General features: G+C 31.6%; 1 pseudogene across 1 annotated transcript; it reads left to right on the top strand.

Moving 5' to 3' along the window:
- The first annotated feature begins 2,300 nt into the window (after nucleotides 1–2,300).
- On the top strand, nucleotides 2,301–3,905 carry LOC146904403 (malonyl-CoA:anthocyanidin 5-O-glucoside-6''-O-malonyltransferase pseudogene; annotated as a pseudogene). The gene has a single exon (XR_015020356.1). The product of XR_015020356.1 is annotated as a malonyl-CoA:anthocyanidin 5-O-glucoside-6''-O-malonyltransferase pseudogene (transcript).
- The last annotated feature ends 7,798 nt before the right edge of the window (nucleotides 3,906–11,703 follow it).

Genomic DNA, 11,703 nt, shown 5'->3' on the forward strand with positions numbered 1-11,703 from the left:
GGAAAAAATGAGATGAGGAGAAGTATAGATCGTCAACACAATATGGAGGGAGAAGAGAGAAAGCGTTCTCGACAACTCAATAAAAACTATTTGGTGTGTTTTTTTAACTGAGTGGAGTCCTCTATTTATATAGAGATTTTGTAACTGTTTTAGCGAAAATTGCGGCAGTAGTTACTCTAATGGATAAGATGATCAAAAGGGAACTTATCCACTAATCAGTTCAACAACACTTGTGGATAAGATAAAAAAGAAACAAATTCACAAAAGTGGAGGAAACAAACTCATTGGATTTGAATGCAGGAAAGATAAGAAATTCAATTGAATTCTTATTCTTATTCTTATCACAACCACCATAAACTAAATTTATGGAAAATGATATTCACGAATAAAAATAATAATTACTATTTTTATCATTATCAAGAATTTAAAATTAAATACCTCAATTTAAACACTATTAACATGTGTGTTATATTTTATGTGCGACCCTCACACTTTATTTTTTCATTTCACACAACATTAGATCCAAATATAATCTTCCAATTTTTCTTCAACCATCACACCAATGTTCCAACAGTAACCAACCTCAATCCAATAAGGTTTCCTTTCCCAGCATTCCACCTTAAAACCTTATGGAAACAAGTCTAGCTAAAGACCTTAAACAAGTGCTTTTGTGATAGGAAACTCATACTTTTTATTTATTAATAAAATTGTTCTGTAGTATTTTTTGAAGTTGTTATTAAGGTTGTATATAAAATTAAGTTGAAAGGAGGAGAATCCACCAAAACACTATGAAAGGCAAGCCAACACAAAACAACATAGAGAATTATGGTCAGCTGTAACGATGGACTACGACCGTAATCTCTCCACAACCCTCCATACCTTCAAAATTTTCATTAAACACAAACACAACCATGCAAAGCTTGATCATGCACCACAAATGAAAGAAAGACTAGTTATGCGCCTTGTACTAAAGGAAGTGAATCAAGGCATTAAGAATTTGGTCATCCTCTTTAACGGATTTTGAGCTTTCCAAACCCTCTTACCCTCCTCCTCCTACATGAGAAAAAGAGATTAAAATAATAAATAATAGTGTTAAATAAGTAAATAACCCTTCAAAATATACCGACTTTTGATTTTAGTCCCCTAAAATATTCTTTAGGCTTTTGGTCTCTCCAAAATTTTCTATTCATAAAATTGGTCTTTAGTTTTTAGTCAATTCATGTTTAACCTTCATATTTTTTAATGAAATTTTCCAAAAATAGAATCATTAATGATGCACTGATATTTTCCAGTATATTGTTGAAGTTGTTAACACAATCTTCATTGTGCGATAAATATGGTTGTAGTGGAGCATATGCATTTGTAGTGGTGGACCGTCATTAAAGAATGGAAGGGTAATGGAAGAGAACCTTCTGGAGGATCTTCGCCTCATCAACCAACACCAACTTATGTATGAGCAATTAATGTACAAAAATAATTTAGTTGTTTCTCTATGACAATATTTATGAGTTAAGATCCTCTCCGTTTGCTAAAAATAAATGGACAATGTCATCTAGTGATAGATAGATATAAAAAGCATGTAGTAGGTCCTACCACTAAGTAGATCCCACTTATTTTTTGTGTTTATCTCTCTCCAAATTGCAATAAATGGAACAAATTACAAATGGAGAGGATCTTAACCCCTATTAATTAATTGTACGGACCAACTTGAAACGAAATTCAACGAATTGGTTAATTGACTAATTTTGTTAACAACCACCCATGTATTCATTTAAAGGAGACTATTATTGTATAATTTTTTAGAGTAATGATACTTTGACATCTATTTAATGACAACTTTGTTGACAACCTTGGTTTTCTCACTTCTTATTGGTCAAAAACAATGGAGAGAGAAAAAGGAAGAGAGAGGATAACAACATCATGTGAGTATGAGAGAGAAAGTTGTCAAAAAGTTGTTAAAAAGTGGTTGTCAAAATATCATTTCTCAATTTTTTAATAAAATTTAATTCTGCTCCTAATCAGCCCGTGTATTCCATAAAGGAGTGCTATGTTATTAGCTTTCTATTATATAAAATTGCAAGTGCTATTATATAAAATTGCAAGTGCTGTGTCAATTAACCAATTTGTTGCTACTATTACTCTACCAACTACAATCAATAAATGTGCTTTAATAAATTATACCAAATTTATCTTTAAAATCAATTTAACTAGTCATTTTCTTAAGAATCACGCATAACTCAAACGATTATTAAAATGAGACAGAGGGAGAGTATATAACACACGTAAATGTTTCTTAGACCAAACATCATCTTCCAAATGGCGTCTCCAAACAACCACATCAAAATCCACGAACAATGCAAAGTTTCTCCTAATTCTGCAAACCAATTATCTCTCCCTCTCACTTTCTTTGACTTGTTTTGGCTAAGGTTTCACCCAGGTGAACGTATCTACTTCTACACCCTCCCAAATTCACAATCACACCCTTCTTTCTTTTTTGAAAACCTTGTTCCAAAACTCAAATCTTCACTCTCTTTAACCCTCCAAAACTTCCTCCCTTTAGCTGGTAACATCGTTTGGCCTTCTGATTCTCCAAAACCATTCATCAAATTCAATCCAAATGATGACGGAGTTTCCTTGCTCTTAACACAATGTAATGACGATGATGTTTCCTTCGATAAAGTTTTGGAGCACAATTCACCACAAGAAGCTTCTTTGTCTCGTTCGTTTGTACCTCACTTAGAATCAACAGATTCTTTTGCTTCTATTATTTCAATTCAGATAACCCTTTTTCCAAAACTTGGTTTTTCTATTGGTATAAGCACACACCATGCTGTTCTTGACGGAAAATCTTCAACCATGTTCATCAAAGCTTGGTCTTCTATATCTAAATCTTTTCAAGAAGAAGAAATGAAACCACCAAACTTAGATCCTTTTTTAGAACCCTTTTTGGAGAGGGGAGTAGTAAAGGATCCAAATAATTTTGACAGTCTGTTCATAAATAATTGGGACAAAATCCTATCACATTTTCATAAGTCCAATGTGAGAAGCTTAAAGATTATGTCAGACTCATTTGAACCAAAAGTTAAGGATTCTGTTCGAGTGGTATTCAAGCTCACACGCGGAGATTTAGAGAAATTAAACAAAAGGGTGTTGTCCAAATGGTACATTGTAAAAGGAGCACAAGAACATGAACAACCTAAGAAATTGTCAACTTTTGTTCTTACATGTGCTTATGTTTCCGTTTGTATAGCAAAGGCGATACAACAATCCGAAAGCGATAAAAAACAGAAATTTTCTTTTAGTTTTCCTGTGGATTGCAGATCAAGATTAGATCCACCAGTTCCTGAAAACTACTTTGGAAATTGTGTATGTAATCATATAGTTGATACTGAGTCAGATGATTTTACAAAGGAAGATGGTTTGGTAATTGTTGCTAATAAAATTTATGGCAAAACAAAAACGATGGATAAGGGTGTTCTTGATGGGATAGAGACATTGACGTCTAAATATTTGGCTATGATTGGTGAAGGAATTCAAGGAATAGGAGTTGCAGGGTCAACAAGGTTGGGAGTATATGAAATTGATTTTGGTTTCGGAAGGCCTTCAAAAGTGGAGATTACTTCAATTGATAGAGGATTAACTATTGGTTTAACAGAAAGTATGGATTTGAAAGGTGGTGTTGAATTTGGACTTGTTCTTGAGAAGCAAGTGATGGATTTGTTTCAAGCAATTTTTCGTGAAGGGTTGTATTTTGATTGATGGGTGAATTTTTATTTTTTTAATCAACAAGATTGGAAATTTGGTTTGTATTGGAATTTCTTCTAATTTCATTTGTTGTGGCAACTTTGTTATCTTTGTGTAATGGTATTGAATCACAAAAACTAAAGTTTGCTGGTTGCTACTTATTTGCATTGCATTACTAGTGGGTGTACTTGTTATTAAGAATTAGCAATGTGAAATTGATTTTTTTTTTAAGAAGCTAAATTAGCCTATCCAAATTGGTACCGGGGAAGAATAAAACATGAGACCTTGAGGAGAAGCACACTCCCAGGTCCCAAGCCAATACCACCAAGCCAACCCAAGTGGGTTTGTGAAATTGATTGTTGAATACATGTGAAAGAGTATTATTCACACAGCGAGTGGCTTATAATGACTAGCTAGAAAATTTAATTAACTTGTTTGTTGCCTGTAATGACCCAAAATAAGCTCAAGAGACTATAATAATCTAAGGGTGCGTTTGACCCAACTTTTTTCAGAGTTAGAAGCTACTTTAAACTTAAAGGTGATAATAACAGCTTCAAAAATATTAAGTAAAAGTTGTTTGGAAACTCTAATTTTTTTATTTAAAAGTAAAATTTAAACTAAAATTTCTGATAAATTATGTACTCATTTTTTTTCTTTGACGAAATTATATATTACAAAAAATGTCTAGAAATTGATTAGTAACATAAACATTATATTTATGTATTTTAAATATTTATATCCATGCATATACAATTTTATTCAAATTGTATATTTTTTTTATGATTTATAAACAATCAACTTGCTAGAATTATATTTTTAAATGAAAATATTTATCGTTTGAGATGTCATTAGGGCTGACAATGAACCGAACCAACTCGAAAATAGTTCGAGACTCGATTCGATAATTGATTCGTTGAACTTGGTTCATGAACCAAATGAGTCGAACTTGAGTTGAAAATTAAGCTCGTTAAATAAATGAGTCGAACTTGAGTTGAGTATGGTTCGACTCGTTTGGTTCATGAACCAGCTCGATATATATAAAATATTATTTTGCATATTTTTATATAATATGTAATTTATTACAAGCTTCTTCTAATAATTATGTACTTTTCTCATAGGAATTATTACTAATTTGATTAATAATCAACGATAATTGTAATGATAGAGGAAAAAAGTTAATATCTTTTGAAGGCTTTTAAACAAACATTTGTACACAAATAGTCCCACATCGGGTGTTTTGAAAATATTAGAGTAAGAGTGTATATATAAGAGAGGTGGATGATGATGAGTACAATGTAAAACATGTATGCGCTACACTAGTAAGTGCTACTGCCTTTCTACCTTTCATAGTTTTATTTAAGTTATATTTTTGTTTTTTTTTAAGTCAAAGACATGTATTTTGGACAAAAAAAAATTGAAGAAAAAAAGCTTTTGAAGTATACAATTCGAGTAGACGAGTTGAACCTAACGAGCTGAACCGAGTTGTTCGCGAACTTTAAACGAGCCGAACTCGAGCTAAAAAAAAGTTTCGTTTCAAACTCGAGTCGAATTTCGAGCGAACCAATTCTTATCGAGTCGAGTCGAGCTCAGACAGGTTCGACTCGACTCGACTCATTTCCAGCCCTAGATGTCATGAAGCACCACAAGTCTTCAATTAGAATTTTTTTTATAATGATATTGTCTGCCATTATAAAATTAAAGTTAGCAAATTGGAACGTGTTAAGAATTAAAAAAACCAAGTTGTAACAATTTATTATTTTGAAAGAACCAAGTTCTGACCATTAGCAAGCTTTACCTTTTTTTTTTTCGAAAGAATTCGCAAAGCTTTACTGGTTTATTTAACAAATTAACAAATAAAAATGAAAAACAAATGTGGCTGGCGGGATTCGAAACATAAGCGTGCAAAATGGTCAGCGAATAAGTTAACATAAAGTTCAAATACTGGCTTCTCCTTTTTCAGTTTTTTCTTCTTTAATTTTAAGCCTTTTTTTTATTAAGAGCTTCTTATGAAATGTGTTTGGCCCAACTTCTTCCTTAAAGTAGAAGAGAAGTTAAAATTAAGTCTGGTCAAACACTACCTACGATAAAGATTATGATGAATTAGTTGCATTAGATATTTTAGAAACTGCATTAATTTGTTAGAATGTCAATGCTATAAATAATGGATTGGTCATTGTAATCATTATCAAAAGAAATAAAAGAAGAAAGTAGTTATGTTAGAATAGTCTTTAGTGTAGTTTTTAGTCCCATATTTGAGTGATTTCTCCTTGCTTGTAGGCACCATCAAAAGTGGTACCTTACTATTGGTGCTTTCATTGAGAGTTAGACCACGGAAAGAGCTACCTATAGACTGGATTAAAATGTTCCACCAACTAATGATAGGTGAGTGAAGCTGCCAAAAAGGAAAGGGCTATCATCGGACCAGTGCCAATGCCCAATAGAGTGAAAGCCGTTGTGGTCATCGGCTCTTAAAGTGCGTGACAATGTTAGAAGTTCCATATCGAGTAGATAAGAGTGCTTGGTGTGTGGTATTTAAACCATGAAGCTTTCCCACCTAATGGACTAGTCTTTTGGGTTTGTCTCGCCTCATGGGCTTATGTCCTAACAATTGGTGATGTCCTTATAATATACATAATTTCGTTTTTAGTCCCTATAAAAAAATAACCTTTTAATCTATGTAATATTTTCCTTTGAGACAAAAAAATGTTGACGGAATATTATGCAGTAACCAAAGAGTGCTTTTTTTTTTTCAAGGACTAAAATCAAAATTTTAGATATCTATAAGGACCACTTACATAACTAAACAAAAAAAAAAACTTGTTTGTTAACAGTAAGATAATGGAGTGCGTGAAATTGGGTGAACATGGAAAATGAAACATTGTGGTTCAACGAAGCGCAGTGTATCGAGAAAGGCTCCAAAAATTAAGTCAGTGAAGATTTTTAGAAAACCAACGATTTTATTATGATACTCCATCCGTTTCAAAATATAAGCAAAATTCACTTTTTAAGTTCATTCATTTAATGATGTATGTTGTTCATAATATGAACCACATACATCATTAAATGGATGAACCTAAAAAGTAAATTTTACTTATATTTTGAAATGGAGGGAGCAGAGAATAATATTCGTTTTTTGAAGGAAGAGAATAATATTCGTTGATGACCTTGTTCAAAAATACATATTCGTTGATGACTTTTTATAGACAATTTTTCAGAATATACCGTTTACCAAGAGTTGATGACCTTTTATAGGTGCATTTGTTTGGATCTCGACCAATAACAGATCAATGAATTTTTAATAGTGGAGATATCTTATATATAAATTTGTAGCATCCGCGAACATATCTTAATTGGTAGAGACAATGTGACATGAATTTTTTGTCACTAGACTATTTGAACGGAAAAAGAAATATAAATCATAATTGTCCTTTATAATTGTTGATATTCTCAAGAACATTGAATAATTTGTGATAATTTTATTTCATAATAACTGTTATTGTTTTTTATTTTTAGAAACATGAAGGTTGTGTTTTTTTTTTTTTTTTGACCAAAACATGAAGGTTGTGTTGTTACTTATTGTGTCAAGTGATTGTATGTGTGGGCCAAGAGAAAAAGTATTTGTAATATGTGTGGGCTAGTCAAAATATCATTTTTTTTGACTATATTATACTACTAAAAAAAATAAATTAAGAACTTAGTGCAGACACAAGCCTACATAGGCTTCAACCTGCATCTGCTCCTGATCTTGACCCAATTTGTAGATCTCTGTTTGATTATCATCAGATTAAGAAAATTGTTTTTACCCAATAAGTTTTGCTTATTCCCTCCCGAGTCTTTATATAATAACCCCCATGTGGCTTAAGTCTCGTTCGATAGTATAGAAACAGAACAACAATCATTTTCTCCATTGTGTTTCAAACTCAAGGCATACAAATTTTCTCCCACAAAGCATGAATTTGATCAAACTCAACCAAATCAACATCAACTTCTACTTGAATCACAACTAAGTGTTTATGATCCTTTTACATTGCCTTTTTTTTTTTTTGTTTTGTTTAAAAGTTAGATTTCTTGGATGAAATTGTGAAACTTTTGGTTTTTAGGGTTTATTTTTCATGTTAGATTTTTTTTATTGTTGATGACGAAATAAGTTTGAAATTGTACTTTAGATGTTGATTAGAGCACATTTGACTCAAATATAGTAGGTTAGAGTTAGAAATTGTTAGATTTTATGTTGAACTATAGGTGTTCGATAAAATGTCTCAATGAAAAATTGTTTGATATTTTGCATGTTAATGATGAAATTAGTTTGAAATTGGATTGTTAATATTTATCATAATGATTTTGAGTGCAATGTGGCAGTTTAGAGATCGAAATGACACTAACAAAATTGAATTGTTGATGTTGATTAGTTAGAAATGACACAATGTCCCTGTGAAAAAATTCATTTATTTTTTGCATTGTTTTATGTTGTGTAGATATGTCTAAGAGACTGGACAGACAGAGAGGAGGCATGGAGACCATGACCTGGAGTGCATGGGCCGATAGGCAAGCTAGGCGCCCTCATGTTAGAAGGAGACATGGCGGTGGGAGTGGGGATGGGGAGGGGACGTCGTCCCAGACGGGTCAGTCCCAGGTAGTGTGAAGAAGATTTCCTTCTTAGACTTGGCTGAGTTTTGATGATAACAAATACATATCACAAAAGAAGAAAAACCATGGAGGCTCAAGTTGAAGAATGAAGACAATGAGACTTAGGCTTCATAGTTATATTTTTGTAAGTATGGTCCTTATCTTTGATTTATCATTCTTAACTTATGGAACAACTTACAGTACTCAGAAAATAATTCCGAACATTTTTCTAAGTCTCCATATGATGCAATGTTAATACTCATGAAAATAAATCACACACTCACAATATTTTTATTTAAATGTGATTTTGCCTTAAATAATTTTTACATGAAAATGTGCATGAAAATGTTTTTAATTAGAAAAATCATATAACCAATTATGCCACAAATAATTTTGTTTCAACACATTTATCTTTGTAGGCATGATTATGTATACATGCTTTAACGTTCAGCATATATTTTGAAATTCATTTAGCATGTATACATACTTTAACCTTAAGTACATATCGGCTAGTTTCATTTTTTTAAAACGGCTATTTTTTATATTAAAAATGGCAACGGCTAATTTTTTCTTAAATACATTTTTATGAATAGGTGCTATTTGAAACATGTGTCTATTCATTGATAAAACCTTTTGAAAAATAGCATTGTTTCATAAACATCTTTTTAGCCTCTATAAATTCAATTGAGAATCAAAACAAATGACTTAACATTATTACTACAACTTTCAATCTCAATTGTCATATTCAATATCACTTGATTTATCAAACTTTGACCATCTTGCTTTGAAAACTTTGTCCACATTTTTAACATTCATAAAGAAGTTTTCTGAGCACTAAGTTCTTACTGTTAATGTGATATTGATCAAAGCATAACAGCCATACATTCATTATTCTTCAATTGCCTTTGTAAAAAGCTTCTCACCATTGTTGGTGAAATCATTGTAAAAGATAGTGGAGTGCTATCTTGGTGTGTAGAGAAATATTGTTAGGGGGCCTTGGGATTAAGGTTGCTTTGCAACAAAGATTCTTTACATAGTGAATTCCTTCGCGGGGTGTGAAGGGAGTGGACTGACCCTAAGGTTTAGAGGGGAACCACTATAATTCTCTTGTGTCTTTTCTTCTTTCCTTACTCTTTTATTTTTCCGCATTCATACCTTCATATTAAGTTTCCGGAAAAATTATCAAGAACACTAATCTAAAAAAAAATTAACTAATATTCCTAGAAACCTAATTCACCCCCCCTCTTAGGTTACAATCTGAACTTACAATTGGCATCAGAGCAAGAGTAAAGATAACTTGCTTCTTTGATCCAGAAAATGGCTTCCACTAAAACATTTTTAGGAGAAGGTTCCGATGTCAACCGTCCACCAAGTTTCACCGGCGAACATTATGATTTCTGGAAAATTAGGATGACAACGTATCTAGAAGCCCAAGGTGAAGAAATTTGGGATGCTGTCAAGAATGGTCCTTATGTTCCCACAATAATTGTGAATGGTGTGACTGGTGTCAAACCACAAACATCATGGGATGATGATGACCGCAAGAAAGTGTTATTTGACAAAAAGGCGAAGAACATTCTTCAATCCTCTCTTGGGATGGATGAGTTTTTCCGAATTTCTAAATGTAAAAATGCCAAAGAAATATGGGACACTTTGGAAACAACACATGAAGAAAATGAAGAATGTGCAAACTTGACACTAATGGCATCTCATCATCCTGATGATGAAGAAAATGAGGTTAGTGATTCTGAATTAAATTATAAATATTCTTATGAAGAATTGCAAAATGCATTTAATGAATTGTATGAAGAATGCATTAATCTCTCTAAAACTTGTGCAAAGCAAAAGAAACAAATTGTATCTCTTGAAAGAAAAGCTTTTGATGCACAAGTAGAATTAGAAAAGGTTAAAAGTTCTTCATGTAATAAATGTAAAGAAAATGAAACAAAAATTATTGAATTAAATCAAGTGATCAAAAATTTTGAAAAAGGTCACAATGGTTTGGAAGAATTGCTTAGTAAACAAAGATATTCAAATAACAAAACCGGACTTGGTTTTTCAAATTTTAATAAACCAAGCACAAATAAAATGGTCATTGTTAAAGCAAGCACAATTTTCAACAATATAGAAACAAAGAAAATGCATGTGGTAAATTCTTCCAAAAGTATGAATCATAGAAATAATTATAAAGGAAGAAATTATAGTAGCAAGTTTTATAAGAAAAATAATTCTAATGTTAGAAATAATTTTTCCAATGGAAATAATTCTAATTCATATCATTATGTCCATAAATTAGCATGTTTCTATTGCAACATAAAAGGTCATACTCCAAATACTTGTTACATAAGAAACTTTGGTGTTCCTTATGGTGAATTTATTTGGGTAAAGAAAGGTATTAACCCACAAGGACCCAAATCACAATGGGTACCTATAAAGTACTATTAATTGTTTTGTAGGTACTTGAAGACCTTGTGCTAAAATTGTCATATTTTGATTGGGTTCTATAAGATACAAGATCATACGATACAGTTTGATTTATGAGTTATTTGTGGTTAAATAACGCTACAACTTTGATAGAAAGATGGACATTCATACATGTTGATGATGATGGTGAAAGTGATGCATGTGTTTGATGCTTCGTTTCTTTTTAGAAAATTACTGTAAACAAAAAGAATATTTAAGTTGATTCATATACATAACTATGATATTTCAAAAATCTATGTGAATCATTGAATATTCATTGTGAAGAAGATCAATTATTTTTACATAAAATTTATTATTTCCCTATATTTCGACCCTTTAGATTTTACCCTTTTTCTTCTTTTTGATGATGTCAAAAGTGGGAGAAAGTGTATGTTTGTGTTTTGTGCTTAAATTGTTTCAGGTATCCAATTGCAAAACAAAGGGGGAGATATACAAGATAGGGAGAGTTTTCGTTGAGCAAACATTGTCAAAAAGATATGGTTTGTCATCATCAAAAAGGGGGAGATTGTGAAGAAGATTTCCTTCTTAGACTTGGCTGAGTTTTGATGATAACAAATACATATCACAAAAGAAGAAAAACCATGGAGGCTCAAGTTGAAGAATGAAGACAATGAGACTTAGGCTTCATAGTTATATTTTTGTAAGTATGGTCCTTATCTTTGATTTATCATTCTTAACTTATGGAACAACTTACATTACTCAGAAAATAATTCCGAACATTTTTCTAAGTCTCCATATGATGCAATGTTAATACTCATGAAAATAAATCACACACTCACAATATTTTTATTTAAATGTGATTTTGCCTTAAATAATTTTTACATGAAAATGTGCATGAAAATGTTTTTA

This window comes from Medicago sativa, chromosome 7 (genome assembly GCF_051527215.1).
Source record: "Medicago sativa cultivar Bolivia chromosome 7, Bolivia_mono, whole genome shotgun sequence".
NCBI lineage: Eukaryota > Viridiplantae > Streptophyta > Magnoliopsida > Fabales > Fabaceae > Medicago > Medicago sativa.